The following is a 23,661-nucleotide window of genomic DNA, read 5'->3' as shown; positions in this document are numbered from 1 at the left end:
CCGGGCCGCCCCGACCCCTGGCTGTCCCCCTGTCCCCCCGTCTCCCCCCTCCCCAGCCCTGCCCGCCGGGAGGGAGGGGGAGAGCCTACTTAGATTGTGCTTGGTGAAATTAGTGATGTATCACGTTAATTACCAGTGTGATCTTAAAATGGTTGCAGGCCCAAGGAAAATTAATGGAAATCCAAATTCTAATTATGTGGCTGGTGTTAAAGAGTTGAACTAAATACTCAGGAAAGGAAATTGGATGATAATGTGGAAATATGCTACATTTTCTGGCTGCTTCTGGTTATTGCATCATGAAGCCTAATAAATGCATTAGCAGAGACACCGCTGGAGGATGATCTTTGGGGAGACAAAAAGGGGGGGGGGGGGTGTACCCGGCATAACTGCGAAAAACAGTAAAGAAATTCCGACATTCTCTAATTTTGCACGATCCTTGGCCTCCCGGGGAAAGCTCGCCCCTGTTCGACGGGTGCGGGTCCAGCCCCGTGTGCTGGGGTTCTGCAAGGAGGCAAGAAGGAGAGAGCCAGGAGCGCCGGGGGGAAGTCGGGGCAGCCCCCAGAGCGGGGCTGCGACAGCATCGCAGTGGCCTGACTGCCCCCGCCACGCCTGGGGCGCTGCCCTGCTCGCATGTGGGGAAACTGAGGCACGGACACACATGCCTCCGGGCTGCACCTCCCTGGTACCTCTCTACCCGCCCCGGAGTCACCCAGCAATCACACAGGAAGGACTAATTAATTATCACAATTAAGTTTCGGGACCCGGGGCTGAAACGTGGGGCGCTGCAGAAAAAACGGGGGGGGGGGGGGGCACATGACACCGAGTGCGGTTGTGTGTGTCGCATCCGACCCACGCGTGTCCCCGGGGACGGGAGGCAAAACCACCTTCCCACAGGCTTAACCCTTTCCTCGCCGGCGGTCTCAGGGTCCCGGGTTTCAGCTCTAAGGTCTCAGCCTCATCCATCACCGAGTTTAAAAAAAAAAAAAAATCAAGAGGGAAACCAATACAGACAAACACATCAAGACTCAAGAGTGGCGACCCTTGGAAAAGGCAGGGTCCAACCAGATATGAATCATTTTTCTTTGCATACTTTAAAGGAATTACTAGTGATATGCACGGCTGTCACTGCAAACTACATTTATGGATTTGCAAGTCATTTCCATAAATCAGCTGCATTGGATCCATCAGAAGAGCAGAGCCCGGCGTCGGTGCGAAGATGATGGAGCTCTCTTTGAACGTATAATGAAGTGTTCCAAGGGCTGCAGTTATTTTTCTGCTTGTTAAGGATTTTTTTTTTTTTTTTGGAAGGGGGAGGGGGGCTTTTTCGAATTTGATTTTAAATTAAAACGTCGCCAAGAGATGTTTTATTGGTGATCACCCTTATGATAAATTTATGCTTCAATAATTACTTTTCACGGGATATCGATTTCCTCTGGCAAAAGCCTTTCTCCCTCCTTCCCAACCCCTGTCTCCCATTTCCCGAACAAGGCAGCGCTCCCCCACCGCCCCCCCCCTCCCCGAGGAAGGCTCCGCAAGCCGAAACACGGGTGGGGCTGGAGGAACCGAGCGGCCACGGCGAGGAAGAGGGTGAGGGGGCGGCCGAAGTTCACGCGTGAGCCGCGGCCGTGCAGCAGCGCAGCCCGACGGCCGGGGGAGCCCCGTGCCGGGTCGCTCTCTGCCCCCCGGGGTCCCCCAGACCCTCCCCGGATTCAGTGGGGCCCTAAATGGAGCGGGGGGCTTCCCCTGAGATAGCTGGGGTTCCTCCAAGGCTGCAGCAAATCCCTCCCGCTCCAAGGTGTCCTGACTGCTGGGGAGGTGGGCTGCTGATCCACAGCCCTCCCGGCCTCAGCCCCCCTCCCCGCTAAATCCAGAGCAGACCTCCCTGTGAGAGTGCGGCAGTCCTAGCAGCCTGCAAAACAGGGGATCCCCTGTGCCCCCCTCCCCTGGCACAGGTGAAAGCTCAGTGAGTAACTGCCCCATCCCGCTGTGCCCCTCCATGCCCCTCCTGGCGCCTGGCCTGGGAGGGGGAGCAGGCAAGGCGGCACAGGGCAAAGGGAAGGTCTCACTGCACCGAGGCCATAGCCCCTCAGGACTACAAGTGCTGTGAACGGGCTCCCAATCTGCAAACGCACCCCCTGCCAGGGACCCGGCTGCCCCCTCTGCATTACCCGCAGCAAGCCCACCCTCCTCAACACCAGTCCCACTTCTCTTTGCTTACAGAACCGCTAACCCACTGGTGGAAACATGTTCAGAGGACTCAGGCAGATGCAGAGGATCAGTTCATAGACCAAAGCAATGCTGAGGCCATGCTGAACCAGGACCAGCTTGTTGCACAAATGCTCCTTACCTTAAAAAAAACATTATTATTACAGACCAGAATTTTCCAAGATGTTAGATTCATCCAAACAAATCACTTCTGAGCTGTCCTTTCCTGACAAAGCCAATATTCCTCTCAGTCCGTGTGTCATTCCACCCCCCCACCCCCCCATTTATTGTGGAAATAACTTTCCCCTTGGGAGGGACTCACACCATACTCAGAGGACAGACCTGTGGGAACAGGACAGTGCAGGACAAGTTACTGCAGAAACTTAGAGCCCGTGCCCATTTCCCCAGAGGACCCGTTCAGAGGGTTTTCCTCTCGTTACACTATTAGCTGGCTGCTATTCTCCTGTCCCTCAGGAGGGAACTCAGGAGGAGTCTGCCGGTGTTGGCAGCTCATGTCCTAGCTCCCACAGTAAAAATTGCAGGTACTGACATGTGGGTGGATGGATCATCTTGTGCCCTGTTTGGTTTTTGTTTTAAAGCAGGGAACTAGAAGAGTGCGCAGCACTGTCCCTATTCCCAAACCCTGAACACCAAACCCAAGTGCTCTGGCAGCCGATCAGGTACAGGGTTACCATCGCCCATGCACTGAGAGTGAGGGGAGGCCTGTGAGCACGAATGGAAAAGCTCGGGTGGGGACCCAGGGTGTGAGCGGAGCCCAGGGCACCCTGCACATCCCTGCCTTGCCCCAGCCTGGCTTTGCAGTGAGGCTGGAGGAAGCACTGTGCACCCTGAGGGGGTACAGCCTTGACCACGCATTGCAGGGCCCTTCCAGCTGCTTGTGGTGCTCGCGGTTTTAGCTGCCACAGGGCACGGGAAGGAATACCCCTTTTTTTTTCCTCTGGAGTGTCCTCCTTTTAATGCAGCTGAGGCCAGTCATTGGTCCCCAAATTCCTGTTCACTGCCAAAAATGGAACAGCCACAGAACTGACATGGGCATAAGTTGGAGACCTCCAGAAATCTGGACCCCTGAGCAGCTGGGGAGGAGGAATGGGCTGTCCTGTCCCACTCCTCTCCCGTCAGCTTCTGTTAAGCGCTGGCCTCTGCTCTTGGCATAACCCAAAGTGTCGCTGTCTCTCACCAGCCCTTGGCCACCTCCTGCTCCAGGTGCCTCCTCAGCAGGGCAGGAAAATCCGCCAAGACCCCAAAATCAGGCTGCCCCCTCTAGTTACAGCGTTGATTAGCCCAGACTGCTAATTTTCCTGCCTTACTGGGATCCCACTTCAAGGCCACCGCATCCCTACAGCAAACTCATAGGCATCCCAACGCCGCTTTGCTCCGGACAGTGGATGAGGGAGCTAGGATGGGGGGATGCGAGGGGAGACTTGTGTGTGTGGGGGGGTGGTGTGTGTGGGGGGGTGGGTGTGTGTGTGTGGGGGGGTGTGTGTCCCCGGTGCCGCTTCCCCGGCGCGGCGGTGCCGACTCGGCGCTGCCGCCCTGCCCGGCTCTCAAAGCTTAGGCGAGGGGGACCTCTGCAGGCTGCGCTGCCGCCACCGCCCCCGGCCGCCCCCCCCCCCGGCTGCTCACCCCACCTTTGTGGGACAGAGCAGGGCGTGCTGCCTCCTGCCAGGTGTTTTTTATAAGGGAAAACCCCTTTCTAAAGGTAAAAAGCTAAAAAACGGAATGGTTTTGTGAGCAAAACGCCCCGTAGCATCCTTTCTTCTGCTAGGTGAGCAGTCGCTTCGTGTCCCACAGAGAAATCGAGTCGAGTTTTCCAAGACCTTGTGACACTACTAATGGCAGACACCGTGTGAAGAAGCCCTGTACCAGGAGCTGAGGAAGCAGGAGGCTATCCCAGTAATGCTGGTGAAGGGTGAAACCCATCCCCTGGTTCACAGCGATTTCAGAGAGGATTGCTGCTAAAACCAAAGTGACACCAGTGACACAGATCTCGGGGACAGGAAGGAAGGTCAAAGCCAGGCACAGGGTTGGACATGACATGAGCAATCTGAGAAACAGTGGGACAGCAGGGAAGCAACAGGCAGCTCCTCATAGGTGATCCTGTGTGCATGTCATGCATGCCCCTCTGTCCCTGTCCCCCCAAATTTAAATGTGTTGAATTTCAGCCAAAATGTGACTAGACATGACAAGTACAGAAAATTCAGTCCTTTCAAATCCTGCTGCCCTGGGAAGATGAACTTCAGAGTGCTCCCTGGTGCACACAGATCCTTTGCAGTCAGGGTCACCTCTGGCAGAAACTCTCCTGCCTCCTGCTTCACCCCTAGAGCCGGGAGGGTTGCAGGGTCCCTGGATCACTCCATGCCAGCCAGGAAGATTTCACACCTGGAACAAGCCCTTTGAGTCCCCCATTTATGGCCTGTCCCAAACCTGCCAGCCACTTAAGCGTTAGGAGCTGGTTTATACTTCCATGCAGTTATAGTCATGTGCAGAACTGGGATGAACCCACTGCCCTGCCCAGCCCCATGGCACAAAGCTGCCTTTCCCGAATGTCTTTGCCTTCCTTTTGGTACTACCAGTCTGCATTTCGACATGCAGCAAGGGCTTTTTAGGGCACCTGGAGCAGCTCTGAACCCATCACATCGCTGCCTGAAGACACTGGCCCATGAGCTCCCTGCTCTCCCAGCAGTCGCAGGCAATGCTTGTTGGGTAGCAGCATGGCTCTCAGTTACTGATGGCGGTGATGTCATTGCATGACCATCCCATCCACAGAGCTGGCGGTGCAAGCACATCCCAGACTTTAACCCACTTCTCTGTAATCCATTCTAAAATGCAGCAAAGCACCCAAAATGTCAGTGTCTGGTCTCAATCAAACCATCAGTGTCCCCCACTTCACCTGTCAGGGTATCCGCTGCACCCTGCTCTGAGAGTGGCAGAGCTGCCAGCACAAAGTGCTGGCCATACAGCTGATGGACAGACACACTGTCCCAAGGTTATTTTCTGCTCTCGGTTACATGGGGACCAGTTACACCCCCAGGTATTGGCCCTGCCTCTGAATCACACACTTGAATAGTATGGCCACTTTACTTCCAGTGAGGGAGTTCCAGAAATAGAATCATTTGAAGGAAAATATCGTGATCTGCAGCATTTTTTTGTGGAAGTATTTAAGCCTTGAGTGTAGGGGGTATCACAAGTCACATTCCTTTATGCTCGCACTGGCAGCTTCCCCCGGCTGTCCTGTGCTTGCACGTAGCCTTGCACAGGCACCCTCATGCATGCCAGGGATGCTTGGTGGGGTGTTAGAGAAGATGGAGCCGGACTCTCCTTGGAGTACAGGGAAAGGCTAAGGGACAGTGGACACAAGGAGCAATGGACATAAGTTGCATCAAAGAAAACTCCGATTAGATATTAGGAAAAGAAACTTTCCATATGAAGGGTAATCAAACACTGGACCAGGGATCAGAATTTGGGGTCACCACCTTGGTGACATCCAAAGGTTGACTGAACTGAGCAACCTGACCTAGCAGCAGTAGAGAGGGCTGAATCAGAGACTTCCTGAGGTCACATTCAACCTGAATTACGCTATGATTCAATGATGATGTAAACAAAACCCTGGCTGCTGCTCCCATACCTCCCTCATCCATCAGTGCTTTCCAGCACAGCAAAATAAACTTGAGCAGCCAAGCAACTTCCAAGCCCATCAGCACAAGCAGCAATGTAAAGATGGTGTCACACAGCCTGTAATCAGCTGCTATTTCTCATTTCTTAAAATTATATTATTTTATGATCCACTAATGCTTTTCCCAAATAGTCCCATTTGTTCTTCACCTAATTCAACCATAGTCCTTAATTGTTTGATACTAATAGCTTTCATTTCTCTCACTTCCATCTCTCTTTCTTTGCCCTGCAGGGGGAATCAGCCGTGACACCCATGAGCAAGATTGCAAAACAACGTCTGCCTTCATTCCTTGTGCCGTGCCCATCCCAGGGGACAGAAACCATGGCCAAGAGGGGAGGGAGTTTGTCCCATTTGATCCATGAACACTTCAAGGGAAAGCAAAAGGATAGTTAGTGCTGCCAGATGTAAAGACAGAATCACCCCAAAGTGAGCAGAAATAATAATTAACTGATAACTTGGGGCTGCCACCAGGACCACTCACTCTGTGTAACCAATGTCTGGAGTGAGACAGCCAGGGCTTGGCTCTGAAGGACCTCATTTTGGACTGGTGACAAGTCTTCCCCTCAAAACCCTTTTGCAATGGTCTTGGTGATAAGAAGGTTGAAGGAGTAGCAAAGAAGGACTCCCTGGGGAAAGCTTCCCAGCCCCTCCTGCCCTCCATTCTGCTGTGTCACAGCCCTTGATTTTGGTGCCTTCTCTAGGGTCTCCTTTACGGCAGGGAGAATGAGGATTATTTTCCAGAGAAGGAGTTGGAAAGAAAGGGGTTGGACAGGAAAACTTTAAGCCAGGGAAATGGGGCAGGTATTCTGCTACCTGCAAACATGGCTGGAGCCTGCGTGCACGGTGTAGGCTATGCCTTGCTCCTCTCTCAGCTGGTGTCCCCAAAGCAAGGCAGGAGAGTTCAGCGACACTCCCTGAAAGGCACTCAACGTCTTGGCAGAGGGTGCTTGCAAGGTCCTCAGTGGCCTTGGCTGACCTTGAGAGCCCGCAGGCCTCAGTCGGAGGGGAGCCCTGGTGCTGCACAACACGCAGGGTGAGCTCAGTGCTGCCTCGCGGCACCTCGGGTGCTCACCTCACCACAACAGCACCGGGGGGGGGTTCCTGCAGTTTCCTACTGCGTGTGGGTCTGGCACACGCTGGGCGTGGGAGTCCATCCACAAGCTCTGGCAAATGACTACCTTTGTTTTTTCCAAGCCTTGGCTCTCACCCAAGGCAGGGATCTCCCTTCAAAGGAATAATGCTTACAAAAATCCATTTATTAGACGGCAATCCAGAGGGCAAATAGCTCATGACAGCCCCAGAGGTGGTGGAGTTCGCTCCCTACATCTCATATTCTTTTCTGGCTGCAACAAATTAAAAAAAAAAAAAACAAAAACCACACAACTCTGATGATCTGATTTTGATAGATTACTCCATGGGTCTGCTAATTTTTTCCCCATTAATCCTTGTTTTTGAAAGTAGAGCTGGATTTTAGTTAGAATAGTTCTGAAAGTCTATCAGGGTCAAGAGGTATGGCTTGTGAGCAGCAGAAAGGTGCAGAGGAATACCTAGATGGGTATGTGCTAACTCTTCAGGTTACAGGAAAATGCGCGGGTGAAGTTATTTCTCACCTGCCTCTCATCCCTGTTGCAGACACAGGCTCTAAATATCTCTTCTCCCTGCCTGGCAGCGAGAGAGAAGCAGCAGCATCTGTTGGCAGCAGGAGGCTGCAACCTGGAAGGATGGGTGCTCGCTGTCCCAGAGACCTTCTCATTGGGTTTTGGCAGAATAACCCTAAAATTAACCAGTTCTAACTGATGGGAAGAGCAGAGAGTTTTGAAAAGCTGTGTCTTAATGAGAATGTTTCTTCTCCTTTTTCTTAGAGCTAAGAAGCTGCCTGCCCTAACCAGGGCAGGTGGAGAAAGGTTTCTATGAGGAAGAGAGACAAAAAGGTCTGTCAGGGGAGAGGATTAGCTGGAGCAGAGCCTGCCTCCAAGCAAGACAGAGGGCGACGCGACCTTGCAAAGCCTGTCTGGGCTATTTTCTAGAGTTCTGTGAGGAAGATTGTAAAGCCAGTAGTGACAGAGGAGAGCTGCATTAAGAGAGGAAATTAATTTTGCTCTAATGCCTGCTGTTGCTTACACAGTGATGAACAACGGCTGCCTCTAGTCCTGAAATCCCCCAGCTGTCCCCATCCCCATCGAGCGTGAGCAAGTAAAGCGGAGGCTTTTTAATACTGGGAGGCGAGCGCTGCCCTTGCTCTGTGGCCTACTGGGAAGTGTAGTTCAGTGCGGGCATGGCCATTTCGGAGCAGCCTTTGCTCCCTCTGGTTTGTGGAGTCTGAGGCTCCAAGCAGGAGATTTTGGGAGACAAGGTTGGGATGGCTCTTTGGGTCCATTTGGTGCTTTCATCAGTTGGTCATCCCTCTCTGGAGTGTGGGACCGTGAGATATTCCTTCTTTGCTGAAGGGAAGAGCTACAGGATACCCTTTCTGGCATGGTGATCTGCAGCCCCAACAGAGAAAGAAAATCTTGGCAGTGAGAGGCTTGCTAAATCTCCACACACACACCCCCCGCCTTCCCTGCCAGCAGAAATGAGGGTGGGTGCAAGCAAACCGGAGGCACAGCTGGAAGCAAGGACCCAGCTGTGCCTAACTGCAAGTGCGTGGTTGGAGGCTGTCCCAGGTGGGATGAGTATCCAGGCTGCCACAGCGCAGGGCCACCCCGAGCCTGTGCGTCCCGCTGCATCAGGGCCAGTGCTGGTGGGTGGGTAGCTCAGCTTTCCCAAGGGAAGGGCTCACACTGACACATCATTCATGGAAACTAAAGTCAGCACAGAGCTTCAAACCACGGTCGCCAGGCTGGTTGGCGGGGAGAGTGAGCAGTGTGCTTCTGGGTTTCAAATGCCTTGGAGATGCAGAAGAAGCTACAGGACAAGAGGAGGGTAGGAAGGGCTCAGCCATCCATCCATGGAAGCTGGATATGGCTATGTGTCTAACTGTGGCAAACCCAGCAAATCCCCAGCACCTGACAAAGAAGAGACGGTTTTGCACACTGGAGTCTGGAACACACCTTGAAGAACATAAGACTCACTGGGTTTGGGGGTGTTTCATCCCAACTGGAAAATCTGAACCATCTACATTTCTTCCCATGGCTTTTTTTATTTCCACCAAAGTTTTCTTTCAGTAAAGAGATGTGAGTTGCATCCCAGACTGCACCTCCCCATTTTCCTCCTCAAAATAATAACAGCCTCATTTGCTAAAGGCACTATTAGGGTATTAAGTGAAAATGAATTAAGTTTAATTCAATTGTTATTTTAGGAGCTTTGCCTTGTCAGGGTTTTGCAAAGCTTCATTCTTCCACTTGCTGGAGACTGGCTTTAACACGCCCCTGCTGAGTTGTTGCTGCAAGCCACAAACCCATCACACTGGGAGTTTTACTTAATGCTAAGGGTTGGATTTTATTTTGCTTAATGTCAGAGTCTGCCTGCCACACTGCTGGGAGAGAGAGGAGAGCCAGAGACTGGTTAGCTCAAGTCCATCATACTTGGCTTAGAAAGACAAGTGACTGTCCGGCTGGTGATTTCTTAGGCAAAACCCCAGCGCTCATTTTTCCACAAAGCACCACATCGCTGCTCCCCTCCTTCGGAGAGGCTTCACCTGCTCATTGCATCAGGTCTCATCTCCTGGATCTTCTCCATGTGCTGCGCTACGGTTTGGACCATCAGTGCCTCAAGGTGGGGGCTGCCAGGGGTAGGAAGAGCTGGGGAGGGATTTCCCAGTCCCCAGGGCTCGTAGTGGGGGTGCAGGCTGGAATGTCCCCACACACCAAGGGAGCAGGCTGTCTTCACTGATGGCTGCCACCAGCAGAAACTAAAATACCTCCATCACTGCTGTTTTCTCTGGGGATGGTTTGGAGCTGGCTGCGTGGGAGACAACTTGGTGGCCTTGAGGACAAGTTTAAATAAGATGGAAGTGCAGGAGTCAGCTGGGCAATGTACAAGCAGAAATGGGGAGTGCAGATGCTCATGCGGCCCAAAAACTTCTCTGCGATGTGAGTCTGGCCGTCATCCACAGCCCCTAATTTCTCTAGCTTTGGGCACTTTCTAGGCCCATTTCTGCCAATCTGCAGCTACACCAGGTGCCCTGCTTCAGCTGACAGGGACCTGGGATTAGTCTTTGTCTGCAGAGCACTCAGTTGTGCTTTGCTCTTTGGATTGACTTTGGATGCAGTAGAATAGCCTTGGAGAGCATCAGGGCCTGCCCTGATCAGGAACTATTCCCCATCCCTAGGGAGGCATCAGCTCCACCCAAGCCAGCAGAAACTTTGGGAAGGGGGAAGGGAAGAGACAAGAAGGAGAGAAAGCAGTGGCAGAGGGACCTGGACTTTCTCTTGGGACTGATGTCTGTACCTTTGCTATGTGGGCAGGCAGGCACAGGACAGGGCGATGAGGGAGAACATGACCCAGGTGAGAAGGGGTGAGAAGAGGGGCTCAGACCCCCCCAAATTCCAGTAAAAGGACATTTCAGATGAGAGTTAGCTCCCTATAGCTTGTACAGTCGAGCTGAGAGATCCATCACATCTCTCCTCCCCCCCCCCCCCCGGTTCCCATAACCAGCAGAGAGGGAGAAGGGAAGACAAGACCCCAAAGATAAATGCCCACACACAGCACTGGGACGGCTCGGTGTCAGTGGCAGCAAGCAGGAGGAAGGAGCACTCAGAGCACGCCCAGCCCCTAAACTTGCTGAGGGCCAGCACCCAGGATTTATGGAAGAAAAGCTTGGCAGTGACCTCTGATCCACTCCAGCACCGAGCGTGGACTCAGATGGCATTACAGCGTGATGTATGGCCGGCGGGTCTGCCGGGCAGTCTCTTGTGAGCGATGGCTTGCGATATTTCTGGAGTTTATACCTAGCTCTCCAGCTTAACGCGCTTTCTGGATATGATTTGTGCCGTATGTAGCTCTATAAATATTGAGCTCAGAGCATTATATATGGCGACAGCCCTACAGCACTCCCGGTGATATATCCCTGCGTTTGTGGTTGTAGGCGAATAACTTTAGTTTGAGTGGTGTGGCAATGAGAACAAGGAGGAAGTAAAATAAAAGGGGTAATTCAAGCCCAAGTGAATGGCAAGGAGCGTGCGTGAGGCTCGGCTGATCATTCAAAACCTCCCACAAAATCACTCAGGGAACTGATGGCCGGAGTAATTCCCCAAATTAGTTACCTTATCCCTGCTGTCTCTAAATATATAGATGTCTCCAAGCCCCCCCTGCCTGGGGTTTAAAGGCAGCAGAGAGGAGGTGCTGCAGCAGGGAAGGAGCAGGGGACAAGGCTGGCACTCTGAGGACAGGTCAGACCCTCCCTGCCAGGGCAACCCTCAGGTTGGAGCACAGGGTGAACCTCAGCTGTTACCACCAGCCTCTCACCACCCAGTTTCCTGGAAAGCTGTGGCAGTATTGCCCTGGGAACCTGGCACGACAAGCAGCTTGTAGGTCACCACATAAGTTTGGTGACAAGGGCATTTTTCTGTATTAAATGTGGGAATTGCTTAACCCACCTGGGATTGCTGCAGCCCAGGTGTTGCTTCCCCAGCCATAAATCCCACAGCATTCCCTCCCTTCCTCCAGCCAGGAGATGGGCAAAGGGGCTCAGATCTGCACAACCTCTTACCCTGTTCAGGCAGACACTAGCAATGCCTCAGAACAAACTCCTGAGCAGAATGCTGGAACGACGACCAAACACCCATCTCCAGATGAAAATCGAGGCCAGGTTTCACGCTGTGTTCTGTTCACTGTGATGCTTCAAGATGTTCAGGTGCTTGCGTTGACGCAGGGCAGGCCCAGGCTGACAGGTTCAGAAAACCCACCTTAGACCATTTTAAATGAATCATTTCCAACCCAGCATCAGAACTCAGCACTTCCACAAGAAGGGCTCGTCCTTCAGCCCTGCGTCCCACTGCTGCAGGTGACAGGAGGACGGCTGGGTGATGCAGCACCATGTCCCTTGGCAAGAAATTTGAGGCAGAGCCTGTAATTAGTCTTTAATTGTGAAACAGGCAGGTGAACAAACACTTGAGGAATAGGATTACAAGGGAGGGAAAAGGACTGGATGGACTCAGGCTGCTAATACGCTTTCCAACACAACCAGTCTGCACTGATGAGTTTCAGGAGTGCCTCATTCCAGCACGAGTGCCATAATGGGCCCATTATACCTACAGTTCCATCACTGTACTGCTGCGGACCTGAATCCATGGTTCCCAAACAACCTCTACACTGTCCCCAATTGCAGCATGGGTGTAGTGACATGAGAGTGTCCGGGAAGACTTCAGCTCCATTTGTTAGTCCTTTGTCAGCAAATAACCCCAGCAATAGACTAATGCAAAGGAGCTGAGGCTCCTTCCCCAAGGAAGCCCACAACTTCCAGCTCCCTTGTAACCACCCAAGGGCACCAGGGAAGGACAGGGTCTGGTCAGAGCATTGGGTGATGCAGGCAACAGGCCAAGAGCAGGAGAGACTGGAGTGTTTTGTTCTGATTTTGTAAAGAGATGGAAGGTCAGAAAACAATAGTGCTTCTAGGTGGCTTTATGTCAGGACAGGGACTGCACTGTTTGCAATCACAGGTATTGTGGGCACAAAGGATGTGAGAATTGATCTGATTTCTTCCTCCAGAAAAGATTTAAGCTACATGGGAACAAAACCTGCTTCCATGGGAAACTGCTTCTTTAATCTTCAAGAGACACAAAAGGCTCAATGAGTTCAGGATTCGACACAAAGCAATTTGGGGTTAAAGTCGCAACTTTTAACGTGTGAGAAGTCTTGTAGGGCTGGGATAGGAGGGTTGGTTCTCCACCACAGAGACCCTTCAATCAGATGTAGACATCCCTCTAGGAAATTTACTACAAGTCAAGAGGAAGGAGTGGTCTGAAGCACCATCTAAGGGGCAAAAATGTTGTGTCTGGGAGGTCCAGTAGGTCAGATGAATTGTTAGTAAGATCTGTTCTGGTCACAACACACATTAATCTCACATCCAAATAAGTCACCGAAACATATCATATTCTTACCTTCATTTCTGGATTACTTCACCCCCTGGAGAGACCCAGCAAAGGTGCGTGGTGCCAGGAGAGGAGACCTGCAAACCAAAGCCAGTGCCCTGGCACAGCTAAGTAGCCCAGACTTTCTTGGTTGTGGCCCTGGACATTTCTTTGCAATGTTGGTGCCTGCTTCAGTGGAGTGACTTGATCCTGCTGCTGGCGTCGTGTTCCCTGAGCTCCTTTTGCAGGCACACGAGGAGTCTCTCATGGGCTGCAGCAGCCAGTGGAACACCAGACAGAATCAGTGGCCTCTGCACTAGCGTCCCATGGAGGAGGTTGTCCTGCTGCTGCTGCTGCTGGAGCCAGCTCAGCTCCATGACCCCATGGCCTGATGAGGGCTGTGGCTGGGTGATGGTGTTCTGCAGACAGCATCATCTTGTCATCCTGGTTCCCCAGTTGGTGGTTCCCCTTTCTTCCCTTGTACCAGTGGTTGAGATTGGAGACTTCCTGCTGAGACCATCCTGCAGCCTGTTAACACAAGATTTATGCCATGAACAGCCCGATTCTTTTACTGCTGAGCCCTCTCTCTTGAACTTCTGCTGTCTGTGCTGGTGACATTTCTCTCCAAGAAATACAGACTGGTTGTGGCTGAGCTGTCACTGTCCCCTTTGGTCCTCAGATCGCTCTGATGACTTACATGTGACACCTCACTTTACCCTTACCTGAAGCATCCAAATACACCTGTGAGGAGAAATTAGCCGCTTCAGTGACACAGCTCAGTTGCTTGGGAGATTCCCAGTGCCTCCAGCACAACAGGTAAGTGAAGCAGCTCACCCAGTGAGCATCTTCCCAGAGGACCATGGCTCCAGGCAGATGTGCCCATGGCTCAGTGCTCTACCTCCCCAGTGATCCCACCAGAACTGAGGACTGCACCAAGCAGGGCTCACCTGGACTTTATCCTACAGTGCTAATGCTTTCTCCTCACTGCAGGAAATTATGCACTCTAGCAGGTTTGCCATGCATTCCCCTGCCCTCTTTCCTACCAAAACCAAATCGTTTCTGACTCTTCCCAGCTTTTCTTCCCATTTTGTACATTAGTGAGCAATCTCAGCATCATCCTGAATGTCTGGGGAAACCGCTCCTCGGCTGGCCCAGCTATGGCTGGGGAGGTAGAAATGCAGTCTGGCTCCTGCTGTGCCCCTGCATGCTCACCTAGCCCCCAAAACAGCCCTTTTCACCCCAACACTGACTTTGTGGGACAAGGACAGCAGGGTCACCTGTAAGGGCCCACCCAGGGCATCTGCCACTCACACGGTGGCAGGTATGAAATGCACCTTCAGGTCCCCATCCCAGGCTGGCAGAGACTGCTTCCAGCTCTCCTCTGCTCCAGGGAAATCCCATTTTGGGCAGGGTAGCAAGAAGGACACAGGCAGGGAGGGCAGAGCTCAGCCTGAGCTTGAGGAGGCCCAAGGGAGCAGCCAAAATTCGCCCAAGATTGGGCCAGAGAGGACAAAAAATATTTGGCAAAGATGATAGATACACACACCCATAGACTCATCTGAATGCACCTGCGAGCACCCTCAAAAGTCTTGCCACCCCCCCCCCCTTTTAAAAAAAAAAACCAAAAAAAAACAGGCTAAAAAGAGGAAACAAAGAAGAGAAAGTTCACAGCTGGCAGACCATCCAGAGGATGTTTATCCAAAATTTCAGCATATCATTTCAGATCACATTTTGGCCTCTGCCCTCTGGGCACTTTTTCGCTACTAAGTGCGCCATAGAATAAATGCCAAGTGATGGTGGAATACAAATAGAATCATAGAATCATTTAGGTTGGAAAAGACCTTTAAGATAATCAAGTCCAACCATTAACCTAACACTGCCAAGTCCACCACTAAACCATGTCTCTAACCACCACATCTGCACATCTTTTAAATACCTCCAGGGATTGTGACTCCAGCACTTCCCTGGGCAGCCTGTTCCAATGATTGACAACCCTTTCCGTGAAGAAATTTTTCCTAATATCCAATCTAAACCTTCTCTGGTGCAACTTGAGGCTGTTTCTTCTTGTCCTATCGCTTGTTACTTGGGAGAAGAGACCGACACCCACCTGGGTACACCCTCCTTTCAGGCAGTTGTAGAGAGCGATAAGGTCTCCCCTCAGCCTCCTTTTCTCCTGCCTAAACAACCCCAGTTCCCTCAGCCGCTCCTCATCAGACTTGGGCTCCAGACCCTTCACCAGCTTTGTTGCTCTTCCTTGGACACACTCCAGCACCTCAGTGTCCTTCTTGCAGTGAGGGGCCCAAAACTGAACACAGCACTCAAGGTGCAGCCTCACCAGAGCTGAGTACAGGGGGACCATCACTTCCCTTGTCCTGCTGGCCACACCATTTCTGATACAAGCCAGGATGCTGTTGGCCTTCTTGGCCACCTGGGCACACTGCTGGCTCATATTCAGCCAGCTGTCGACCAGCACCCCCAGGTCTTTTTCCAACAGGCAGCTTTCCAGCCACTCTTCCCCAAGCCCGTAGTGCTGCATGGGGTTGTTGTGACCCAAGTGCAGGACCCGGCACTGAGCCTTGTTGAACCCCCAACAGTTGGCCTCTGTCCATTGATCCAGCCTGTCCAGACCCCTCCGTAGAGCTCTGTTTGCAAACAACAGGTCCAGCAGGGCACCTTCTCTAGTTAGCTCAGTCACCAGCTGTGTCAAAAAGTTATCTTCCACACACTGCAGGAACTTCCTAGACTTTTTCCTCTCTGCAGTATTGTATTTCTAGCAGATGCCTGGTAAGTTGAAGTCCCCCACAAGAACAAGGGCTAGCAGTTGTGAAACTTCTCCCAGCTGCTTATAGAATATTTCTTCTGCCTCTTTATCCCGGTTGGGTGGTCTATAACAGCATCCCACCAAGATATCTGCCTTGTTGGCCTTCCCCCTGATTATTACCCATAAACACTCTAGACAATGAAAACACTCCCTAACATCCTAATAATCCCTTCTCACAGAGAATTACTTTTGTAGCAAATACTGGGGAATAAATGCAGCTTTAAAAAGCAATAACTTGTTAAACTGACACACACATGATCAGACCCCATTAAAGTCATTTGATGTGAGCCGGGGGAAAGTGTCTCTAAATCACATAATTATTTTAAGAGACAAAGACACTTTGCTTAAACTGGCTCAAATCACCTTTGGGGAGGGAGGAGAGAGGGTTTGTGTCTGCACCATTAAGTACTCTGATTTCCTGCAACTCACCCCAGACTCTTGTTTCAATAGCATTAAACATATGAATGTGTGATAATAAAATACAGGTGATTTCCTTGAACTTTATTGACTTCCTGTGTCACAAAGAGAAAATCATTGCTGCCTTGTTTACCTGTTCTAGCATTTCTTGGGTTTATACTTTTTTCTCTTTTGATTAATGCAAGCAGCTTCTTGGCTATCCTAGAGAGCTGCTGCGGCCTCCTGCTTTGACCAAAGCTCATCACTCTGTGCTTAAAAAAAATCCCAGCTGCTTGACCCCAATACATACTGCACCCCGTGAGCCAGGAGATAGGGGTGCATGGCTGGGAGAGGATGGAGCCAAACCTCTTTCTCAATGCCTGGCTGGAGCTCAGGGAGTTGGATGCTCCCAGGGGTCTCAGTTTTGTGTCGTCAGTGTGGCTGCAATCCCCGAGCAATGGTCCTGGACACATTCACACATGCTGTCTTGACACTGACCAGCCCACCCGAACATCCTTCAGACCTACCCATCACACGAAGCATCAGGAGACGGGACATCTCATGGAAAGCCTCACTTCTAAATCTTGGTGGGGAATACTGCATTCAGGGGAATCCGTCTGCTGAATTTCTTAGTGCTGGCTTTATCCGAGATCCCTCTGGGGGCATGCTGTGCCCCGAAAACCATACTTGGGGCTTGGCTAGCTTGCCCTGCTTCCTGAGCTGCCTCCCCAGTGCTCCCAGTCTGAGCCACCCCCTGGTTAGCCTGGAGCTCGGCTGCCGGGCGCTCGCTGGCCCCTAGATGGAGCTCGGTACCCACCGTTTGCTCCTGCATGGCCCCCCGAAGGGCCGGCAGCGGGGCAGGCAGGGACGCTCGCCGGCAGCTTCCCCCCTCCAGTACAGGGGCGAGTAGAGAGGCAGGGTGTCCCCCCGGTCCTGCGTGTCTAACCCACCCATGGGTGTGCACATCTGGCCGGAGAGGTGGTCACTGGGACACCGTTTCACTCCAGCTGGCGTGCACCATCCTGCAGCTCTGGCCAGCTCTATAGGTCACCATGTACCAGGATCACCTGTGAAGGGGTGTTGGCCACACATTTTGGGGGCAATGCTGATAGCTTTGACCCCTATTTATCTGGAGGCGCTTGTGCAAGGGGTTATCTTGCCCTAGAGCCTCTCCCTTGGAGGAAACCAGGCAGCCAAGTGCCCTCTCTCCATCTGCTACAGAGGGGCCTGAGGTCCCCTGGCTCCCACCCAGAAAACATCCATAGGCCCTTAAAATAAAGACAAATAAGGGGGGAGGAGTGGTGGTTGCTGAGATTGAAATGGCGGGCAAGGGCAGGGCACAAGGAAGGAAAGAGGGACCATGAGGTCAGAGCCACTCAAGGCAGCATCTGTAGCGCTGCCAGGCAATACCCACCCAACTCCCACCACCCCATCTCTTTTGTATGGGGGATGTCTCCATTCCCCTCATCCCACCAGGGACAATTTGGGCTGACCTATCAGCCACAGTCAGGGTTTCCTCCAGGAAGGGGAGCAGGGCTGGAGCCAGGACCTACCTCCTGCAATCCCACTTGTCAGCAGCAAAGGGAGAGAAACCGGCTCCCGAAATGCAGGAGATGTTCAGCAACAGGACACCACTCCTGGTTCCTCACTCCTCACCTCTTTTGGCAACATCTGTGGCCGCAAGCTCTCTCAGGAAACCCTTTCCACCAGATAACTTACAGATGTGTCTCTGCCTGTCCCTGCTGCAGCCGTGCCATGCTTCCCCAGGGGCTGGTGCACACACTCGTGTACCCTGGGTCCCAGTGTGTGCTCTGCGCTTCCTTGCCTGACTGCTACGAGTCTTGCTTCTGCACGTGGTGTGCAGCACAGCTCTGCTTGAGGGTATATGTACCCTCAGATCCTCAAAGGACCAGGCCTGGAGGGAGATTGTGTGGGAACGGTTGTGGGTCCACCAACACATTCCTCTTACATTGTTCCCTGGAGACCACGCTCCGCTCTGTGTCCCACCTCCTGCCTCTGGACATGGTGGTAGGAGCCACAGCCAAGGCAGGTTTTAGACCTGTCATAACAACCGATAAGGTTTCAACATTTGTTTTCACTCCATCCCAAAATGAAAGCCAGATCTCCTCAAGTGTTTTCATGACGATAGGGGGCAGTGGGTAATGCCCCCTCTGCAGATGCCTTGCTTGCCTCTACGAGTGGCCACGTCAGTGGACAGGGCGCTGGGGGCACGTCCCTCTGCAATTGCAGGGGTCCCTCCAACAGCAGGAGAGCACAGCCTGGCAGTGGCAGAAATCCAAGAGTGTCATAAATGTGTACAAAACTTCCCGGAGCTTCATCCTGGTCTGAAGGAGGGCAGTTCCCTGGATGTGGCCCAGAAGCTACTGCCATGCTCCACACCTATGTCACCATAACCAGGACCTGCGTTTCAGCAGGAGCCTTGTGATGTGACATGTCCAGACCTTGCAAGCTCCTCCAGCACATGCCACCTGCAGCGGGGTCAGACGGGCTGGGTATAGTCCCTGCCGGGGGACAGCCCTCCTCTGGCCAACCCAGGCTCCCACTGGACCACGACCCCAAGTCCCAGGTGCCCCCCATCGCTTGCTCCCATACCCCATGGGCCTGAAGAGACTTGGTGCCTTTTTTCCGCAGCTTTCAAAAGAACATCCTTCTGATACATGGTGACTCCCAGGGACCTGCTGGCATTTGTCCTCTTCTCCCCCAGCCTGGCCTCTGAGGACCCCTTCTTCTCCCCCAGGCTCTCGGGGCTCTCCTGTGAAAACAGCCAGATCAGCTGGGGAGGCTCATACCCCTGGAGAGGGAGAGCTGTGCAGAGGCCTGGCCAGAACTCAGTGCACTTGTGTCACTTCCTCACGACCCTGAGCAAGCCCTTTCCTCATCTATACCTCTTTATTCCCCCCTTTGCCACTGTACGTGAGGAGAACTTGGGGTCAAGTCCTGCCTCTCAGCACATTTGCATCCAACATACCCGATAGCCCAGGCTCAATCTTGCTCCTGCTGACCACTGGCATCACAAACCAAATGCTTTCTAGATGAAAACCCAGAGAAGAAGAGTCTGGCCAGCCCTGACACGTGGCCAAAAGGTGAACATCAGCAACAGCAGGTACCAATCGCTGAACAAAGCGACTTTCCAAAAAATTGCTCTTGCTGAGACAGGAAAGTCCCTGGGAAACAGAGCTTTTCTCCATGTTTTCATCTATCCTCATCTTTGTACTGCTTCCCAACTGTAGTGGAAAAAAAAAAAAAAAAAGCATATATTGATTGATATTTTTAAATCACTGCTTTGTTATTTTTAGGCGGCTGCAATCTAGGAAAGACAGACAGCTAACCGCAGCTCTCAGACCAGCGGGTTTACATTCTTTGCAGGCAATAAGAAAACGAGTTTTCTCAAGCCTTGCTCATTCCTGCTCAAAAATTAGAGTGGGGACTCCCCATCTATTTCTGCTCATTTTATATTTGCTGCAGAAGCAGAAAGGCAAAGGGCGGCTGAGCTGAGGGTAAGTACTGAATTTCCAGCCCCAAGGAAGCGCAGGGCAGGGGTTTGCAGCTCTTTGCAACACGGGATTCGCACACCTTCAGCACGCAGTTTTGGCTGGAGGTTTGGCGTGTAATTAGGAGTTACACAGCTAAAAGGTATCGGAGCCAGCCTCGTGCTTACCATAACTAGCTGGGGAGAAGAAAAAAAAAAAGAAAGAAAGAAAGAAAAATAGGCAAAAATTAATTTCTAGACTTGGAAAAATACAGGTTTAAGTTTGACTTGAATAAATGTCTAGAATCTATTTAAAACTACCAAAATAACAAGGAGTTTCTCATCAATGGAAAGGAACAGGGGCAAAGAACCTCTGACCTAATCTTGGGCAAGCACTGACACATCAAACAGAAACTTCCTACTGTAATGAAGGCAAAAATAATAATAATAAAAACAACAACAATTAAAAAATCCAAGTCCCAGCCAGCTTCACAAACAAAAGATCTGCAAGAAAAAAGACAATCTGGTTTGGCTCCAGCAGAAGCTTGTTGTGATAATCTATAGTTTTGTGTGGTTTCTTCTTCCCTTAAGATTTGTTAATTTTTTTTTTTTAAATCTAAATTTTTCTTCACAAATTAAGACCTTTTCATTTAGAAAATTTCCACCTGGGATGTTTTGATAATTCCAAATCTTATTTCACAAACATTTTTCAAATAAGTGGCCACCAAAGCTCACCATTTCACAAAGAAATCAGCATCACTCAGCCAGTCTGCTTCGGGGGGGGGGGGGGGGGGGGGGGAGGAAATTAATTCAAAAAGTTCCAGCTGTCCCAGAACCCCAGACAGGGTTGGCTTTTTACTGTAACCCAAACAGTTTTCAGCAAAGCCATTTTCAGTTTTGTCAGTAAATCAGCTCATGTTTTCTGCCCCATGTAGCCCACAACTGCCCGTAAGCCATCTTGGGTGTCGAGGAGGGGGCTGCCTCCCGCGGGGCTGGGCTCCCACTGCTGATGCTGTGCCGAGTCAGCAGCCCCACTTTTAAGCCTTTTTTTTTTTTTTTTTTTGGAAGGTTGGTTAATTAGGAGCACATCTAAAAATACTCATCTACAGTCCCAATGAGGTGATGAAAATGATCCTGTATGCAGGTGTTCGTGGGGTCAGAGCCTCCTTTTATTATCAATTACACAAATCATGTTAGAGGACACGTACACTCACCTGGGTCTTCCTCCAGCAAATGCCACATACAGGTGACTCTCACAGATGCTGCTGCTGGAAAAATAGCATTAAATATCCAACAAATGCACCATAGATGGGATAATGCAGCCCAAGAAAAGCTGCACATGGTCTTTTCAAATACTCATGTATAAGTTAGGACACGCACGTACTGCAAGGGACCAAACCTGCTGGCCCATGCCCAGGAAAAAGCACAAATACAGGCTCCATTCAGGAGAATCCAGCAAAGACCCCTCAGCCTCTCCCTAGGCCCATCCCTTCACAAAGATAAACCTCGTTTAGATGACTCATGTGCTTAACTAATTGGCTAAATGGGGGCCAGACCTCTGGTTCCCTCCTGCCCACATAGTTTGCTGAGCTGGGACCGAACCCAGACAACCGCAGCCTGTCCAGCTGGGCTTCGTCTCTTCCAGCTCCGCACAGATGTTTAATACTCCACTTGCTCGTGCAAATGCAAAGACGGTGCTTCCCCCACCCCCTGCCCAGATATTGCTTTCAAAAGCTCAGCGTATCTATAGCCAACCCAACGTGATCGATAGCTCTCGGTCCCTGGCGGCGTTGCGGGCGATCAGAGGTGTGCGGGACCTGGGTGCGCTCTCCCGCGATGCCCATGTGCCCTCGGCTGCAGGTATCACGCAGGCCTTCCCCCTCCAGCCCAAGTTCACTCTGCCTTGGTCTGTATTTCCTAGATACAGGCAAACAGTGGAAAAACATTTCTTCCTAATTCCCATTACATCTTTGGGATTCACTATATTTTGAGATGGAGGGAAGGGGAAAATTACTTTTAAGGCATCTTAATGCAATTTTATTCTTGTTTCCAAATAGGTATAACAGGAAAAATTAAATCAGCCTTCAACGTGGTATGGATGGCCCCAGGATATGGCTGAGGTGATGTCAGTCTACAAAACGTATCACTATGTGTCATTGTTTCATGTCATTGCTTACTGATTTAATTCCATCATATTTTGGGCAACTTTTATTGTCTAGGTGCAGATCATCATATTCATAACTGGAAGCACGTATGCAGATTTCAAAACCACCTCCTGCCACTAAACCAATTTTTAAAATGAATCCAGGAGAAATATTTTAAGAGAAACCCCTTCCAGAAGCAATTGTTCCAGGGACAAGAAAGACCAGACAACTATTTTTCTGGTTCCAACATTACATGTATTGTCATTTCATATCAAGATTCCTTTTTTTTTTCTTTTGGTCTTTTTCTTTTTTTTTTTTTTTTACAGGAAAGATTGATAAGAAAAGGAGGAAGTCAACAGTTTTGAGAACAAGGAGTAACTAAATATTGTATCTAAACACATGGCCTCGAATGTGCATTATTATACATTCAACTTCGCTGGGGAACATTTTGGAATATGAACTGAATAATGTGGATATTATAAAATGGCTGTCTTGGAATTAAATTTTACGATATTGATGTGTCATAGTAATAAAATAGAAAACACTTTTAATATCGACGGTGAGCTCTATCATCCTTTTTTTTTTATTTTGTGGTTGGTGCTTTTTCCTACACAGAAACCTTGAAAACAAAAACGTACACTGCAACAAACTGTAAACCATTAAAGATTTGTACCCAGCGATGCCTCCAGAAGGAGTAAGCCCTAACCCCAGCATAATCTTTGTAGTCAAAGTTGGGCACGTATTAAATAATTAGCTTAATCAGCTCCTAAAAATCTGTCTGTAGTATGAAATAGAATTCAAACAAAAGACTTCTGTGAAATTTCTCTTGGGAAAAAATACAAGGTATTTTATTTTAGCAGTTTTTTTGGGGTAATCGGTATCTTTTAAAGATATCTCAAAAAATGCATGTTCTCTGTATTTGCTTATTTTCCTGTGTTTCACCTTTTTTTCTTTTTTTTTTCTTTTTTTTCTTTTTCTTTTTTGGCTGCTTGTCTCTCCATTGCTGCAGATGTTTCTCTGTGTTCGCTCACACGTTGGACTGCGGGATGGGAAAATCCTGCAGCACCATAAATTTTCAGCCCAATCCTGCAATAACAGATTTTGGATAAAGCAGGCTATTCATACGCTTCCTTAACAAGCTCCCAGCAATGCTGCACCCAGAGGACCCAGCTTCCAGGAGCGCTATCGACCGTCGGGTATCAAAGGCTTGGGGTATTTTGTCACCCACGTCCCACAGGCAGCCTGGCCCCCAGGACCACATCGGGGGGTCCCTGCCAGCAGCTCCTGCCTGGCCGCCCTTTCCAGTCCTCTCCTCCAACATCCTTTACCCGGTGATTCCCAGTGCTGGAAGGAAATGCCAGGCTGAAGTCAACACAGCTTCCCCGGCCGTAAGGAATGGGAGTTTTCCCACCGGTTTGATTTTCCTCTGAGAAAGGTCCCCAAACAACACTGAGCACGAACAGAAAACAGGGTCCCTAGGATAATTCCCTACAAGGTTGCCTCTAAAATGTACTCTTGTAGATTTTTTTTAATATCCAAATGCCACTTTTTATATAAAGTTTCAGGCACGGATATTTCTAGACCCTCCCAGCCCAGGAGAGACCCCACTCCCAGGTCTCATTCAAGAAATTATTTAACATGATTTAAGGCCAAGCCTGCGCAATTCCTGCCACCACCCCCCCAAGCCCCCCAGAAGGGCTTCGATTAAAGCATTGCTGGGTTGAAGCCTGAAAATGTTTACAGGATTGGGGATTAAAATACAGCAAATTACCTCTGGAGCTTCCGAAGCCAAGTGGACCTGAGCAAAGTCCAATGGAAATGCTAACTCTATTTTCATTTAAAAAAAATAGCAGAGGCTTCAGCAGTAGTTGTGACATGCTGTCTCCTCTCAGGGAACTAAT

General features: G+C 50.6%; 1 long non-coding RNA gene across 1 annotated transcript; it reads right to left on the bottom strand.

Moving 5' to 3' along the window:
* Positions 1–11,930: 11,930 nt before the first annotated feature.
* Positions 11,931–20,884, bottom strand: LOC142602492 (uncharacterized). The gene is made up of 3 exons (XR_012836240.1): positions 20,831–20,884; positions 18,740–18,899; positions 11,931–13,437 (listed from the first exon to the last, which is right to left on the bottom strand). It is a non-coding gene; the product is annotated as an uncharacterized LOC142602492 (long non-coding RNA).
* Between the last annotated feature and the right edge of the window lie 2,777 nt (positions 20,885–23,661).

The sequence above is a fragment of the Balearica regulorum genome, chromosome 7, assembly GCF_011004875.1.
Source record: "Balearica regulorum gibbericeps isolate bBalReg1 chromosome 7, bBalReg1.pri, whole genome shotgun sequence".
In the NCBI taxonomy this organism is placed as follows: domain Eukaryota; kingdom Metazoa; phylum Chordata; class Aves; order Gruiformes; family Gruidae; genus Balearica; species Balearica regulorum.
This window is presented reverse-complemented; position numbering and strand designations above follow the sequence as displayed.